The sequence below is a fragment of the Bos javanicus genome, chromosome 19, assembly GCF_032452875.1.
Source record: "Bos javanicus breed banteng chromosome 19, ARS-OSU_banteng_1.0, whole genome shotgun sequence".
NCBI classification, from domain to species: domain Eukaryota; kingdom Metazoa; phylum Chordata; class Mammalia; order Artiodactyla; family Bovidae; genus Bos; species Bos javanicus.
The window spans coordinates 19,707,510-19,725,571 of NC_083886.1; the positions used below are offsets into that span (position 1 = coordinate 19,707,510).

The following is an 18,062-nucleotide window of genomic DNA, read 5'->3' on the forward strand; positions in this document are numbered from 1 at the left end:
CATTGAAGCAGGTTCTGCCTCTGCCCCAGACAAGAACACTGGAGTGGGTTGCCATGCCCTCCTCCAGGGGCTCTTCCTGACTCAGGGGTAGAACCCGCGTCTCTCTACATCTCTTGGATTGGCAGGCGGGTTCTTTACCACTAGCGCCACCTGGAAGGGGACGACAGAGGATAAGATGGTTGGATGGCATCACCGACTCAGTGGACATGAGTTTGAGCAAGCTCCAGGAGATAGTGAAGGACAGGGAAGCCTGGCGTGCTGCAGCCCATGGGGTCGCAAAGAGTCAGACTTAACTGAGCAACTGAGCAACAACTGCCTCTTCTCTGGCCACTCCGGGACAGCCTCTCAGCATCCCCTCTGGCAGCTGTCTGCTGTCTCCTATGGTGGCTGAACTTGAAGGACACTGGTATGGACAGGCGTTTGCAGTCAGGCTGGGGAGACACGGTGGCCCCCTCTCTCCCGTTTGTTGGCAGACACCCTTGTTGCCTCTGTCTTAAGGAGGATATGGTAAAGACCATTCATGGGGTCCTTTGGTTTCCGGTCCGCGTCCCTACCCATAAGCTCCCCACATCCCCAGCCCTCCCAGCCACTTTTTGGCTTCTATCTCATGGAATCCTCCCTTCACCACGTTAATGATTGTCACTCCGTCCAGAGTTCCACCCCCATTGACAGTGAATGTCTGTGTACTCGCCACCCAATTTGGGGAAAAAGAATATAACCATCACTTTTAAAAATAATTTTGCTAATAATTTATTTACTTTTGATGGTGCTGGGTCTTTGTTGCTGCACGGGCTTTTCTCTAGTTGTGGCAAGTGGGGGCCACTCTTGGTTGCAGGGAGTGGGCTTCTCGTCGTGGTGGCTTCTCTTGTGGAGCACGGGCTGCAGCGTGCCTGGGCTTCAGTAGTTGCAGCCCATGGACTCCAGAGCACAGGCTCAGTAGTTGTGGCACGTGGGCTTCGTTGCTCCTTGGCATGTGGGTTCTTCCTGGACCAGGGATTGAACCTGTGTCTCCTGTGTTGGTTGGCAGATTCTTTAACACTGAGCCACCAGGGAAGCCCAACCATCACTTTTAAAGTCCATCTGAAACCCTCCTCATCCCACCCCCTTTGCTCCCTTCTCAGAGGTAACCATGATCTTGAGTTGTGTGTTTGATGTTCTGGCTTTTCTCTATACTTAGGCCAAAAAATATTTGCATCCCTCAACACTAGGTGATTTCGTTTTGCTGTTTTTTTTTTTTTTTTAAACTTTATGTATATGAAATACACAGTTTATGTTCTGTGGCTTGTTGTTTCACATTTTATTCTGACACTGTGTCTACCCTGGAGTTCATTTATTTTCACTGAGTTTTATTCCGTGATATGAACTCACCATACAGTAAGTCCCCTACATACAAACGAGTTCCGTTCTGAGAGCACGTTCATTAAGTTCAATTTGTTCATAAGTCCAACAAAGTTAGCCTAGGTACCCAACTAACATAATCAGCTACGTAGTTCTGTACCGTAATAGGTTTATAATACTTTTCACACAAATAATACATAAAAAATAAATACAAAAATAAAACATTTTTAATCTTACAGGATAGTACCTTGAAGAGTATAGTAGTACAAGGCAACAGCTGGCACACAGGGCTGGCATCAACTGAACAGGCAAGAAGAGTTACTGACTGGAGGAGGGAGAGGAAGTGGGAGATGGTAGAGCTGAAAGAGAGGAGTTGGAGGGCAAGCTGCAATTTCACTCATGCCTGATGTGATTGTACATGCAAACACGTTCACGTCTTTGAAAGTTTGCAATGTGGAGGGGATTTCCTGCACTTTATCTGTTCTCTTGCTGATAGATGCAGTAGATATTGTTAGCCCTTTTCTTTCATCACCTTTCATTTCTCTCTTTCTTTTTTCTCCGGTTATAAACAGTGCTGCGGTGAGGATCCCTGCCGTCCACACGGGAGAGATGCTGATGCCGTCCAGCGGAAGATCACTGGGGCACACCTGGCGTGGAACTGTAAGGTATGAGCATCCTCACCATTCCCAGATACCGCCAATCTGCGTTCCCATGCTCGGAGCAGGGTATCCAAATCCAGTTTTTCTGTGGTCTCACCAGTGCTCACTGTCCCCAGACTTTGACATCTTTGTGCGTCCAAAAAATATGAAGTGCTGTCTTGGATATGGGATGACTTGGATATGGGATAAAGGGATATGACTACTGGTGAGGTTGAGCATATTTTCAAATGTGTTTTTTTTCTTCTGTGAATTGCTGGTTGCTATCCTTTGCCTATTTTATTTGATGATTTTATTGATCTGTGGTAGTTCTTTATACATTTTTAACATGAATCTCTTGGCAGGTAAAGATCTTCTCCCAGGCTGTAGTTTGTCTTTTAGGGGGAATGGGAGGTTTGTTTGTTTTTCTTAAATACAGTGAAACACACAAATCTTAATGGCTGCAGTTTGGTGGGTTTTGACAGATATATGGAACCATGTAACCTACTCCTCTATCATGTCGTGGAACACTGCCATCACCCCAGTAAGGTCTTTGTTCTCCTTTCCAGGCAACCACTGTTTTAACATCTTTTACCATATTGTATTAATCGTGTTTGATTTAGAACTTTATATAAATTTAATCATACAGTGAGTGTGTCTGGCTTCTTGCTCAGGATAATGTGGTAAGATTCATCCATGTTGTTGTGTAGATTTCTTTTTTTATTGCTGAGTAGATTGCTATTGTATAAATACACTGCAATATGTTTATCCTTTCTCCCGTTGATGGACAGTGTGGTTGTTTCAGTTTTTGGCTACCACGGATAAAATGGCTATAAACATTCTTGTACCTGTCTTTCTGTGGGCATATGTTTTCATTTCTCTAGGGTAAATAACTCAGAGTGAAATTGTTGGGCTGTAGAGAAGGTGTATGTTTAACTTTATGAGAAACACTGTGTTTCATCTTTTGACTCTGTTACGGGCATTGTCTGTCATCAGATTTAACAATCTTTTCCTTTATTTTTTTTGCTTGCTTTTAAGAACTCTTTTTCTGAGGTCATAAAGATTTTCTGCTATATTTGCTTTGGAAGGTTTTAAACTTCGTGTTTCACTTTTGGGTCTTGAATTCACCTGAAATTGATTTTTGTCTTCTGTGTGAGATAATCTATTTTGCCCCCGTTCTCCATTTGGGTAACCAATATTCCCAAAACTGTTATTGACTAGAGCATCGCCCCCGCTCCCAATTGCAGTGCTCTGTCATAAATGAGATTTCCACATGGATTTAGATTTGTATCTGGGTTCTATTCTGTGCCATTGGTTTATTTTTCTATCCCTATGCCAATACCACACTGTGCTAATTACTATAATTCATAAAATGTCTGGCTATTTGGTAGGGTAAGTCATTCTTCTTCATTCTTGAAAATCAGCTTGCCTACTTAGGGTCTTTACTCGTTCTTATAAACTTTAGGATAAGTTTGTTAGGTGGCAGGCATGTGTGTATGTGTGCAGATGCACACACTCAACACAGTTGAAATTTGTTTCATTTTGTTTGTATCTGCATTGTATTTATTGATTTGGAGAGAAGATTGCCAGTTTTATGATTCCAAGTCTTCTCATTCGTGAACACAGTTTATGTCTCTTTTTATTTTCCTAAGGTCTTTTAATAAAGTTATGTGCTTTTTCTCTTAAAGATATTTGTGCATTTTTTGTTGGATTAATTTTTGGTATCTTCCAGTTTTTTTGTTTTTGTAAATAGAATTGTAAAAATGACATTTTAAATCATCTGTTGCTGATTAGAGGAGCATAGTTGATTTTTTGCACACTGGTGGTTTAGCAAGCACTTTTCTGAACCCTTTTATTTGCACCTATGGTTTGGCAGTAACTGCTTCTTACATTTTCTATATGGACAATCCTATAATCTGTAGTGAATGTTTCATTTTTTCCTCTCAAATCTTTACAGCTTTAATTTTCTCTCTTGTATTTGAGCGCTGTCTAGAACCTCCAGAATAATGGTGACTAGAAATAATGGATCTCCTGGTCTTGCTCCTGCCTCTAAAGGAATGCTTTTAATATTTGCCCATAAAGCTTGATGTTCATTCCAAAGTTTTCATAGATGCACTTTAAGTTATAAAGTCTCCTTCAAATCTTAGTTTGCTAAGACCTTAAAAAAAATTTATGTCATAAATGGATGTTGAATTTTTAAAAGAACTTTTCTGTTTATTGAATAGTCATATAATTTCCCTGTTTGATCTATGAATTCTATAAATAGATTTTCTAATATTAAGTCATCCCTTTATTCCTAGAACCAACCTCATTGGTTTATGTTGATGGTGGTTGTTATTGTACATAGTATTGTACAATGTACAATTGTGTATTATATTGAATGGCAAACGTTAAGAGTTTCACATTTATGTTGAAAAGTGAGGTTGTGCTGTAATTTTCCTTCCTTGTGTTTCCCTTGCTGTTGCTTTTGGTATTGAGGGTATATTTACCTTACAAAATAGTTGGGGGAAGTTTCTTTCTTTTCTTAGTCTTTGGAATAGTTGGCATGAGGTTGAATTACCTGTTATTCAAATGTTTGATAGAACTAACTTGTAAAATCACTTGGGCCAGGCTTTGTGTATTTGTGTATATGTGTAGGTTTTTAAAACATGGATTCAGTTTATTTAATGATTAGTTGTATGTTCAGATTTTCTATTTCTTATTCAATAGCTTTGGTAAGTTTTTATTTTTTTCTGGGGAAATTTCCATTTCATCTAAATTTTCTAATGTATCGGCATATGGTATTTTCTTGTTTTTAAATTCTCTTTCATCCCTCTTTCACTCCTAATGTTATTTATTTGTGCCTTTTCATATTTTGATCCATCAGCTCAGATGTTTGTGTATTTTACTGATATTTTCAAAGACCCAAACTTGATTACCTCTGCTGTTATTCCTTTGTTTTGCCTTTTGTTAATACCTGGCTCTTTCTTTATGATTTCATATTTTTTTGTTTTTTGGATTTACTCTGTTGTATGTATAACATCTTAAATTTGTTACTTAATCCATTAATTTTTCCACTGTCTCATACTACATGTTTTTATGGCTGTGTCTTCTAAGTGCTGTTTGTAGCTGCATCCCAAACTTTGATGTGTAGAATTTTATTATTCAGTTCTAAATATTTTCTTTTTCTATGTTAATTTCTTATTTGATTCATTTGTTGTTAAGAAGTGTGTGAAGTATGTTAAGATCCCAACTTTAGCTGTCATGGTTTATTTAGATTCATCTAAATTTATCAATTTAATCAATTTAATTGCTCATCATTATTTATTGCTTCTCCTTTCTTTTCTATATTTAATGTTCTTGTCCCTGAATACATCCTTTAGGTCTTTTTCTCAGCATGAATATGGTAAACTCTCTTCTTAGTTTGAGCAAACATTGTTTGTTTTCTTACATCTAGCTGGATATAGAATTCTTGGTTGAACTTTATTTTCTCTGAGCAATTTGAAGGTACTTTTTCATTGTCTCCTGGTTTATGTTGAAAAGTCTACTGCATTCTATATTGTTTCTTTTTTAAGCAATATATATTTTCTCTGTGATTGTGGCTTCACCAGGATCTGGTTTGCCCTGGGCAATCCTGACAGCACCTGTTACCCTTGCATAACTGTTAACAATAGAGATACCAAGGGAACATTTCATGCAAAGATGGGCTCGATAAAGGACAGAAATGGTATGGACCTAACAGAAGCAGAAGATATTAAGAGGTGGCAAGAATACACAGAAGAACTGTACAAAAAGATCTTCACGACCCAGATAATCACGATGGTGTGATCACTGACCTAGAGCCAGACATCCTGGAATGTGAAGTCAAGTGGGCCTTAGAAAGCATCACTACAAACAAAGCTAGTGGAGGTGATGGAATTCCAGTTGAGCTATTTCAAATCCTGAAAGATGATGCTGTGAAAGTGCTGCACTCAATGTGCTAGCAAATTTGGAAAACTCAGCAGTGGCCACAGGACTGGAAAAGGTCAGTTTTCATTCCAATCCCAAAGAAAGGCAATGCTAAGGAATGTTCAAACTACCGCACAATTGCACTCATCTCACATGCTAGTAAAGTAATGCTCAAAATTCTCCAAGCCAGGCTTCAGCAGTACGTGAACCGTGAACTTCCTGATGTTCAAGCTGGTTTTAGAAAAGGCAGAGGAACCAGAGATCAAATTGCCAACATCCGCTGGATCATGGAAAAAGCAAGAGAGTTCCAGAAAAACATCTATTTCTGCTTTATTGACTATGCCAAAGCCTTTGACTGTGTGGATCACAATAAACTGTGGAAAATTCTGAAAGAGATGGGAATACCAGACCACCTGACCTGCCTCTTGAGAAATCTGTATGCAGGTCAGGAAGCAACAGTTAGAACTGGACATGGAACAACAGACTGGTTCCAAATAGGAAAAGGAGTACGTCAAGGCTGTATACTGTCACCCTGCTTATTTAACTTATATGCAGAGTACATCATGAGAAACGCTGGACTGGAAGAAACACAAGCTGGCATCAAGATTGCCGGGAGAAATATCAATAACCTCAGACATGCAGTTGACACCACCCTTGTGGCAGAAAGTGAAGAGGAACTAAAAAGCCTCTCTTTTTTTTTAATTTTATTTTATTTTTAAACTTTACAATATTGTATTAGTTTTGCCAAATATCGAAATGACTCCACCACAGGTATACCTGTGTTCTCCATCCTGAACCCTCCTCCCTCCCCATACCCTCCCTCTGGGTCGTCCCAGTGCACCAGCCCCAAGCATCCAGTATCGTGCATCGAACCTGGACTGGCGACTCGTTTCATACTTGATATTATATATGTTTCAATGCCATTCTCCCAAATCTCCCCACCCTCTCCTAAAAAGCCTCTTGATGAAAGTGAAAGTGGAGAGTGAACAAGTTGGCTTAAAGCTCAACATTCAGAAAACGAAGATCTTGGCATCCGGTCCCATCACTTCATGGGAAATAGATGGGGAAACAGTGGAAACAGTGTCAGACTTTATTTTTCTGGGCTCCAAAATCACTGCAGATGGTGACTACAGCCATGAAATTAAAAGACGCTTACTCCTTGAAAGGAAAGTTATATCCAACCTAGATAGCATATTCAAAAGCAGAGACATTACTTTGCCAACAAAGGTCCGTCTAGTCAAGGCTATGGTTTTTCCTGTGATCATGTATGGATGTGAGAGTTGGACTGTGAAGAAGGCTGAGCGCCGAAGAATTGATGCTTTTGAACTGTGGTGTTGGAGAAGACTCTTGAGAGTCCCTTGGATTGCAAGGAGATCCCACCAGTCCATTCTGAAGGAGATCAGCCCTGGGATTTCTTTGGAGGGAATGATGCTGAAGCTGAAACTCCAGTACTCTGGCCACCTCATGCCAAGAGTTGACTCACTGGAAAAGACTCTGATGGTGGGAGGGATTGGGGGCAGGAGGAGAAGGGGACGACAGAGGATGAGATGGCTGGATGGCATCACTGACTCGATGGACGTGAGTCTGGGTGAACTCCGGGAGTTGGTGATGGACAGGGAGGCCTGGCGTGCTGCGATTCATGGGGTCGCAAAGAGTCAGACATGACTGAGCAACTGAACTGAACTGTTAACAGCATCTCTCTCATTCTAAAAAATACCACATGTAGAGTGATAAATTATGTGATCATCCTAACTATAATGTACATAAGTATAATTTCACTTTCACTTACCCTCAAAGGACTCACCGCGTGCTTCCTGTGTCTGAAAATCCATCAATTCTAGTGAGTGCTTAACCATTTTCTCTTTTTAGAAGGCCTGCATTAAAAACCTTTTATTTTAAATTGTATCATAAGAAAAAAGTTAATATATCATCAACTTAATATGTCCTTTTCTTCTCCAATTGTCTGATCTGCCAGTACCCTTTAAAGCTATCATGGCTGCTATTGTAACACGCTAGATATTGTTACTAAGTCCAAGCTCATATTGCTCACTACATAACAGGTCAGTAAATTGAGAGATGAGTTGTTGGGGCAAGGAATAGAGACTCTATGTGGAAAGCCACCATACTGAGAAGATGGTGAATTAGTGGCCCAGAGAACCATCTTCTTTGAGTTAGAATCCAGCCTTCTTCAAAACTAAAAGATGAGGGTTGATTGCTTCAAACTTCTTGATGCTGGAATCCTTTGTTCTTGCAGCTGTCCATGTATGTCTGGGTACAATGTTCCTGTAAACCTTCAACAAGACAAATTGTATTATCTGTTCTGCAGTGTTTTATCTCTGTTTGAATGAAAAAGTGTTATACCTTTAAAGGTCAGAGCCTTGAGAACAGGCTGTCCTGTATCTTTCAGGCTATAGGCAGCATTCTTAACTTGCAGCAAAAGCAGTAGACTACAAAGGCTAAAGTCAAAGAAACAGATCCAATATGAAGTCAGATTTGTTCCTCTCTATTACAATATTACATATAATGGACCATTTTTTGGCAGCCTCAGTTCTGTGACACTTGCTTTAACCCTCTGTGTGTTTGCTTTTGTTGTGTATCATACATAAATGTGTATATAAAACCTATTCCAAAGAATGATGCACTCAGCATTCAGGTTGACAGAACATTACCTAATATCTTATATCCTCCTTTTGTGCCTCTGCTCAAGGGCATCCTGCCCACTCTGTGTGTGTTTAAATTTTTAATTTAGGCATTGTGATTGTAATCTGCAGTTCCTTTACTCTCAATTTTGTTGAGCATGTTCTCATATTTATTTGACATTTGTCTTTTCAGTGGAATTCCTGTTTTTGCCTTTCATGTATATCCTTTGGGATTATTTTCCTTATTCTTATTGATTTATAAGCATTCTTTACACGTTCTGGAAATTAATCCTTTGTCATATGTGTTGCAGTTTTCATCTCCAAGTTGGCGGCTTGGTTTTTCTCATTCTATATGAAATCTTTGGAAAACCAGAAGTTTTTTTTTTTGTTTTTTTTTTTTAATATTTATTTGGTGCTCCAAGTCTTAGTTATGATACTCAGGATCTTCCATCTTCTTTGCTGCATGTGGGGTCTTTAGTCTCAACATGCAGGATCTAGTTCCCAGACCAGGGATCAAACCTGGGTTCCCTGCATTGGGAGTGCACAGTCTTAGCCACTGGACCACCAGGGAAATCCCCAGAAATTCTTAATTTACCTATTTTGTTGTTGTTTTTAAAGGTAAGTGCTTTTTTTATACCTTATTTAAGAACTCCTCTATCCTGAGGGCCTAAAATCATTATTCTATATTGTGTTCTAATTTTTGTTATAGTTTCATCATTCATATTTGTGTTTCATCTACCCTGAATTGACTTTTATGTAGGACATGAAGAAGGAATTAATCTTTTTCTGTATGGATAACCAGTTGTGTCAGTATCATTTGTTATAGTCCCTCCTTTTCCTTGTAAATCTTTAACATCTGTTCTGCTATGAATCCAGTTTCCATATATGTCTGTGTGTGTTTCTGGGCACTCTCTTCTGTTTCATCAGACTATTTGTCTATTCCTGCACTGATACCACACTATTTTGGTTAGTAAAGCTAACCAAATATCTGCTAACTTGATATCTGGTAGGACACATCCTTCCTTCTTGTTCTTCCTCAAGAGTAACTGAGGTTTCATGGTCCTGTAGTCATCCTTACAGATTTTGGAATCAGCTTGTTAGTTTCCATGAAGCTGTCTACGATGGACTTGGTTCAATGCCATCATTGCTCTGCCAAATGGCTTAGCTGGTCCCTGTGGAAAGTGGTGTTGTATTCAGGGCTCAGTGTTCATCTTTGTGGTCAGCAAGTTGGACTCTCACAGGGGCTGTAGGCAGAGCAGCCATGGTGAGTGGGGATTATTGCTGAGCCCATGCCTCACCTCCATCACTCCCACCCATGGCTATTTTTCCATGAGGGCTGGGGGGAGATGTGCTGGGGGAAAAGGCCAAATGATACCTGTAGAATGGGCTTTCCTCCTCGCTGATGTTGGAGCCCTCTTCTGCTGAGCCACCCCACCCAAATACGTTCGTTTGGAGAGATCTTCTCACACCCCTATATCTTTGTTGCCAACTAGTTGGACACGACTGAAGTGACTCAGCAGCAGCATCCCATCTTATTATTTCAAAGTCCCTGCCCATCCAGCCAAACTGTTAGCTTCTATGAATAAACATAGCCCAGTATCTATACCACTGGCCCAGTGTGGGAAAGGGGAGGCAAGATAGACTGGGAGAAGCCTCTGATTGTAGGACAGTCTGAGAAACTACCACACCTTGCCATCATGACCGTGAAATATGAGTGTGTGGAAAGGCTGTGAGCAACTACTTTGACATAGCCTCAGAGTGGTAGCTTGTTGAGACATTTTGACGCCATCTCCGACCACCACAAACTTCTGGGAAAAAATGGCTAATATTCAGGTATTTCACCCTCTATCTCTTCCACCTTCCAATCTTGTTCAAATTTTTCTCATTGGCAAACTCTAACCTGGGGCCATATTGGGAAAAGTAATTCTCTGACTTACAAGAAGTGAGGATGGTGGAGCAGACCATTTTCCCTCAATTGTATATACTTATGTGGTTTGCAGTCATTTCCATATATAAGTAAGGGATCACTAGCCATCCTGGCTTGGGAATGGCTTCCAGGGATAATAAATACTACTGTTCACTGTGTCAGTTCACCTGGAATTGCGGCCTGAGGTGCAGGGGACAGGCATTGTACTATGACCGGTCTTACGATGTTCAGTATTAGAAGTGTGAACTCCAGGAACTCCAGGTGAACTCTGGGAGTTGGTGATGGACAGGGAGGCCTGGCGTGCTGCAGTTCATGGGGTCGCAAAGAGTTGGACACAACTGAGCGACTGAACTGAACTGATTAGAAGTGTGTGAATACTGATGGAGAAATAAGGTTCGAAATGCCTGGTACCAGAGGCTAGTCTGTTCAAAAGTATCATAGGGATGTGCTTGACAGTTAATGTTAAAGAGTTCATTACATCTGTGTTTAAAGCAATCAATTTCTCTTTGTTTATCCTTTGTACAAAGAGTCTTAAAATGACACTGCAACCTATAACAACATAATTCTGTTCAAAAAAGTTCTGTTGCATAAGAAACAATAAGGTAAATTATTAACAGAAGTACCTTCTAGTGCACCAATCATCTCTTCAGCTGCATTTAATTAGCTATTTAACTCATCCATTGGGTTTTTAATTTCAGTGACTTTCTATATTTCTCTAGGAGTTCAAGTTAGATGTTTTCCAAATATGTTTGTTTGGTCCAAATATGTCTGTAAGATCCAAAGGACAGGACCAGAGGACTTCTTTTTCTGTCTTCTTATAACTACTACTTATAACTTCTTATAACTTACACTTCTTATACTACTTATACTTCTTATAACTACTTCTTATAACTAGATAATTTATGGAAGACACAGATAAGTAAACAAATGGTATCAGTTAGAAATCACCTTAACCAGCACTAAACTACCAGAGACTTAAATGATTTTATGTCTCTGGTCTGAGTCCTCCTCTGTAAAACTTATCCTCCCCATTCATTCCACAAATACCTTTCTCTTTCCTTTCTAAAATTCCTTCCTTTACATTGTTAATTATTCAAGATATACTTAGTTTGTAGACGGTGTGTTGTTTGTTCTAGTGGTTAAAGTCTTGGTGATGGCATGGGTAGAGTGGGGATCAAATGCTATTGCTTATTGTGTCTGAATCTTGCTCACTCATCTTGTAATTTAGGATTATGAGCTCATCTCCTGCAGCATTCTATCTGTGAGAATCATGTACAGCCTTGGATGAGGGTGTGCTCTCCTGAGTGGTTTCGTGTTTGTTACTGTCAGGAATCCAGGGGGTATCACTGTCCTGAGACTAATGTTACCATGTTACCTTACCAGTCTGGGAGTCTAGACTACTGGGGTAGGGTTCCTCCCACACAGCTACAGCATTCAGTTCAGTTCAGTTCAGTCGCTCAGTTGTGTCCAACTCTTTGCGACCCCGTGAATCGCAGCACGCCAGGCCTCCCTGTCCATCACCAACTCCCGGAGTTCACTCAGACTCACGTCCATCAAGTCAGTGATGCCATCCAGCCAACTCAAAGCTTTATTCCTTTGATATTTAATCCCCTTTCAATTTCTTGCTCCTGAGGATTTTCTTCCTTGAGAACTTGGCTCTGTTTTTCAAAGGACGCCTGTTAAACTTTATCCACAGTTTCTAAGTGTTTATTAGTGGAAGGATCTTCAGGTTATTTAGCAAACCATATTTCCAAAATTATAAGGCTTACTACTTGTTTTTGTTAATTGTTGTGGCCTTTTTGCCTATCATTATGCCTGGGGAAAAGATACTAAATAAGTATTCTTTTGTTCTTTATTTGTGTCCCCTGTTAACCAGGATCCTTAAGCCTTTGCCCTTCCCTCAGTGCCCAGCACAGAGCCTGGCACACAGAAGGCACTCAGGAAACGTTTGTGGAATGAATTGGGAGGATATGTTTTACAAATGAGGACTCTGAGACCAGAGACGTGAAATGACTTAAGTCTCTGGTGGTTCAGTGCTGGTTGAGGTGATTTCTAGCTGATATCATTCATTCATTCATTCACATATCTGTATTTTCCATAAATCATCCATCCCTGTAGTTACCAGAAGACAGAAATCCTTTGGTCCTGCCCTTTGAATCTTATTTTATTGGAGAATATGGTCCTCCCATTCCCTTCTCCAGGGTTCAAGACATCAATATGTTTGTCTAAGAGGCTCAAGTCTGATGATCTTGGAGGACTTCTGGATAATAGTGGCTGAGACTGTGAGAGAGAAAGCGGGGAGGCTGGAGAGGGTGGCCAGCCCCCTCTGGCCCCTGTGCTTCCATTGCTTCATCTCTGGCCCATGTGCTATTGTTGATTTCCATTCTCCTCTCCCCAACCTCCCCTCCCTCCACTGGGTTTTGTTTTATTTTGTTTTGTTTTGTTTGGTGAAATTTGAACTCTTGGTAAGAGGCCAGTTGTCTTAGCTAAAAATGATTCTCTTGATTTATTCTTCTTGGTGTCAAAGAAAATCAAACTTTGCCCTAACGTGAGCCCTCCCTGGCTGGCTGAGAGCGACAGTTACCCTGGGTAGCATGAGGGTGGCTGTGGAGAGACCCGCAAGCTGAAAGTCCAAAGCCCTTAATTCTTGGACCAGCATCACCCCTGTGTGACCTGGGGCAACTCACTTGCCCTCTCTGCACTCAGTTTTATGATCTGAAAAATTGAGAGGATGATTTTTAAAGGCCTCTCCAGCTATGACATCTTGAGGTTACAAAATCAAGTAAGGTACTAAAAAGGGTTTAGGTGCTAGAATACCGGTCTGTGTATTTAGGAGTGCCTGGCAAAAATCCCCGCGTTTCAGTTTCCATCTCTGCCCTTGGCTCAGGCCTGATAACAAAGCTCCTTGATCATGCAAACACAGGGCCAAGGGGCTTGACATTAGTGCCATGAGTTTAGAACCAAGGGCCCTATCCCCTAGTGTGTAGGTGACATCTTGTGGAGACCTCGAACAAAACCGAGGTTCTGCAGTCAGGAAGAATTGGAGATGGGGATTCATAGCGCCGTCCCAAAGTAGGTCTGTCCATGTCATTGACTTCAATGTGACCATTACGAACAGCATTTTCAGAGACTTCCTAAAAACACAGCCAAGTGATTGTGCTATAATGGTAAGTGAAAACACACAGGTCCCAGATTTATAGAATAAACAAAGCCAGATACGAATGACGCATAAAAGACTGGAGGTAGAATAACGGGTGATTTCTCCCTCTCTGGGGAGGCTAGTTTGCTCTGCTCATGGCACGTGTGTATTTCCTACTGTGAAACTGTATCACTCTTATAATGGTAAACTGTATTAAAATAATATTTTACAGAGTGTTCCATGTTGTGTTGGAGGGAAATGGGAGAGCTGGTTGACCCCATGTTCACATCTGGACCCACCAGGGACATCGGTGCTGGCGGGTGTCCAGGAAGGGTGTTGGTGATAGTGGGGGAGTTGCACAGCTGACCTCAGGGAGCAGCTGTCAAACAGAGGCTGTGTTGCTTAGAAAAATAAGGACGAGGTCACAATCATGCCCTGAGATGGTCCCAGGGAAAAGGAATTAGACGCTGTTGGAGGGGATGAAGAGGGCAGAAACAGTATGGCTGGGGGAAACCCCAGGCTTGCAGGGACCCACCCGGCTTTAGGCTTAATAGAAGTAAGAGTGGCTGGCTTTGAGAACTGTCCAAGCTTAGCACCAACAGCCTTGGGAGGTGGTGAGCCCAGCCTCACTGGGACAGTTGATGGAGGCTGCTGCCCATGGTCAGGGACACTGCAGTGAGCTTGCCTGCAGTGCTGGGAAACTGGAGAAGAGGCCCTCAAAGTCCCCTTTCATCTGTCAAAGGAGAAGGAAAAAGTTGGAAGGAGAGAAATAATTACCATCATGGTTAGGAGAGGGGACCTCCCAAGTGAGTTCAAGTCCTGGATCTACTAATTATCTGTGTGATCTTGGATTAAGTTACCGAACCTCTTTGTATCTCAGTTTTCTCATCTGCAAAATGGACATAAAGTCAGAGTCACTGTGATAGATGAACGAGAAAGGGTATAGAGGGCTTGGTGCAGGGTCTTCTATACAGTGAGCACTCAGTCAACGAGCTGGATGGCAGCAGGTTGTTTTCCGGACCCCCTGCAACTTGCTCAGCACCCAGGTCACTCACTTCAGCCATATCGTGTTTGGCATCAGCCTCTGTGGGTCAAATGTCATGTTCTGTACTTGGCTGAACTAATTTTATCCCAGATTATTTCTGACAGAGTCAACATTCTTCCCTCTCCTGCCTCCGAATCCCCTCAAAAGGTACACATTCTCTGGGCAGGCTGCTCTCTGAGCTTGGTTTCCTTGGCCTCTCTCCCCACATCGGTGCCCAGAATGTAATAACGAACCCCGTCTCCCAGCCAGGAGCTGGGTGCCCAGGAATTCCGGCCCCGCTCGGCCAGGTCTGTTTGCCAGCGCATCTGTTTCTAATCAGCACGGTGCAGTGCATTCTTTCTGCCGAGCGTGCAGGCCCGGAGCCTGGGGACCTTGCTAATTGATTGCTAAATGGATCCTGTCATTTCCAAAAGAGGCCTCCGGACTTGCCCTTCACTCTGCCTCTGCTCCCCCTGGGCTGGAGAGCTTAAGACTTAACTCGTCCGCTGCTTTTGGAAGAGAGGCTCTGCCGGTCTTGAACCTCAATTGGAGGAATTCAGGAGAAGCCTTAGAAAAGCCCCTCGCTCTCTGTAAAGAGATTTTCGGCTTAAAAAGCACTTCCGTGAACACGATCCCTTTCATTCTCCCAGCAGCTCCCTGGAGTTGGCCCAATGGTGTTGGAGAGATGAGAAAAATCCAGGTTTAGGCTGTGAGTTGAGTGGCCCTAGGCCACATAGAGTTGGTGGCAGGGACGGGACTGTCTTGAACCCGACTCGTGCTGGGTCCAGGTTCTTCCCCGAAGCTCAGCCCATCAGCAGTGTCTAGCCAGGGTTTGTCACTGAGGTTGCCAGGGAGAAATGGGGACAGCCCAGAAGTGCTGTGGGTGTGTCTGGATGGCCTGTCCTACGAAAGTACCAGGGTGAGGAAGGTACACATTCAGGGGTGACGGGCAGCTACCCCCACCCCAGAGAGGTCACAGTCTTCCTCCCCACTCAATAGCTGCCTCTCCTCCCATGCCCTTGCTCCAAGGGCCCCAGGCTTCCCCAGCACTTGCCAAAGAAGAAATCGCCATTTGTGTCCTTATCTGTCCCCTCAGCTTGGAGGCAGGGATAGTTGTCCTTTTGTCTCTAAATCTCCTCCTGGAACAGGGTCTGCTCATAGTAGGTGGTCAATACATGAATGTAGAGCAAATGACTCATCCTGGACTTTTCCCTCTGATCTCATTCTCCTTGCGCTCTTGGCAGAGTTGATCAGCCAGGATGAGATTAAAACCTGCTCTCAGCAGAGCAGTTTCGCACTCTGGTGCCTCGGCGCCTGATGAAAATCCCCGAGCTTCAGTTTGCATCTCTGCCAAGTGGCAATGATTCCCTGTGTGTCTACCTGGGGCTGCTTGCAGGACCATTTGAGCTAATGCAAGTTTGAATGCTGCTGCTGCTAAGTCGCTTCAGTCAACTACACTCATGTAAAGAGGGGTGTGTGTGTGTGTTCATTTTAATCGTTAATGGATTCTGGACTCCACTCTACTCCAGAAGCTTCTTCATTGGTCAACTGCCAAAAGAGCTTACTGTAGAACTGGGGTGCAGAGAAGTTCCATCAGTCTGTAAAACTATGAGCCCTCAAAATAAGTCTTGGTTCAGACTAAGTGCTTCATAGGGGCAGAAACCAGAAAGGGAGATCCTTGGCCCCATGGCCTGGATCCTGAGTCCCCACTGCTTCTGTCTCCTCTCCTGTATCCTTAGCCTGTCCCGCATGTCAATTCTAACCCTGCTTATGAGATTGAAGAGAACTATACTTGGCTCCTGGATCTCCATCTTCATTGCTGTGTGACTTTGGGGAAACCATTGAACCTCTCTGATCTTATAATGTATAAGATAGGGATAACAGCACATCTTATAGGATTGTTGAGAAGAGTTACTGAAATAATGAACAATAATAAGCTTGACAGTGGGTGAATGTCGGCTGTTCCTGCCGGGCTGGAGCGAGCTCCTTGGTCCCTGTCTCTTCTCCCTCAGCTACTCAGACCTCTGCCATCTGGTCCCCCGTGGACACTGCTCTTGCCATGGCCTCCTTTGCTTCCCGATTGCAAAATCCAAAGACTGCTTCATTCCAACTCTCTAGGCCTCCCTGCAGCATTTGGCACTGTGGCCTACTCCTTCCTGAAAAACTCTTCTCCCTGAGTTTCTGGCCCACAATACTCCCTTGGTTCTCCTCCGACTTCACTGGCTGCTTCTGCCCCATGTCTTCCACGCAGTCGTCTTCTTTCTCGGCCACAATCCCAGGGCCTGCTCTTCCGTGGAGTCCTGTGCTTTTCTCAGTCTGCAGTCAACAGAGTTTACGCAGAGAAAACACAGTCCTTGCCTGTAAGAGCTCCGAGTCTGACCATAGCCTGCTCGCTGCCCCTGGAGACGGGCAGGGGCAAAGTGCTGTGCTCATTGCTTCCAGATATTAACCCATTTGACACTTGCAGAGTTTGATGGATTGGGGCTTGAACCCCGCCCCACGGCGGACACTGGAGGGGTGGCAGCCGATAGTCCCTGGGTTGTCTCACCAGCGGGGGAGGAGCTGGGAAGTGGCCCAGGCTGCGCTGTCCATGCCCTGCAGGGCCTGGGGATGGTGTGGGGTGGGCCTGCCCATCAGGCTGGACACAGAGAGAAAACGCTGGGGACTCAGAGCTGCAAAACAAGCATCTGATCTGCTTTGCCATTTTCTTGCTATGTGACCCTGGGACAATCACTTTACCTCTCTGAGCCTCAGCGGTGTCAGTGAGGCCTTGTACATAAAAGCATGTATTAGAAAATAAGCAAATTATTGTCATTCTTGAAGCACTTTGGACCTCCAAGTGGTGCTAGTGGTAAAGAACCCGCCTGCCAGTGCAGGAGACACAAGAGACACAGGTTTGACCCCTGAGTCGGGAAGATTCCCTGGAGGGGAGGGCACAGCAACCCACTCCAGGATTCTTGCCTGGAGAATCCCCATGGACAGAGGAGCCTTAATTTCTGGGCTACAGTCCATGGGGTCACACAGAGATGTGACGGAAGCAACTTGGCATGCACAAAAACACTTCAAGCAGGCGTCCCCCATCTCTGGGATCTAACAACTGACGATCTGAGGTAGGACTGATGTAATAATAATAGAAATGAAACGCACGATAAATGTCACGTGCTCGAATCATCCCCAAACCATCCCCCGCAACCTCGGTCCCTGGAAAAGTTGTCTCCCATGAAACTGGTCTCTGGGTCAAACAGGTTTGGGGACTGCTGCTTTAAAGCACGTGATCCAATTGGATCCTAACAGAAAAGGGACTTGCTGGAGAGTCCTGTGAGCTGGAGACCCCCCTGGATCTTCAGAATTCAGTGGGGGACACCATTCCCTCAGTTCCTCAAGGCAGGGGTGGGGGACCTGCTCGTACCAGGCTCTTCACCTTTGCTATCGA

The 18,062-nt window shown here is 43.3% G+C and overlaps 1 long non-coding RNA gene across 2 annotated transcripts in view; it reads left to right on the top strand.

The window, feature by feature from the left end:
- The window catches only part of LOC133231833 (uncharacterized), a 164,410-nt gene that overhangs the window by 70,552 nt on the left and 75,796 nt on the right, over positions 1-18,062 (top strand). For both annotated transcript variants that reach the window (XR_009731250.1, XR_009731251.1), the window contains one exon: positions 1,911-2,003. This is a non-coding gene — a long non-coding RNA (uncharacterized LOC133231833). The remainder of the gene's footprint in view (positions 1-1,910; positions 2,004-18,062) is intronic.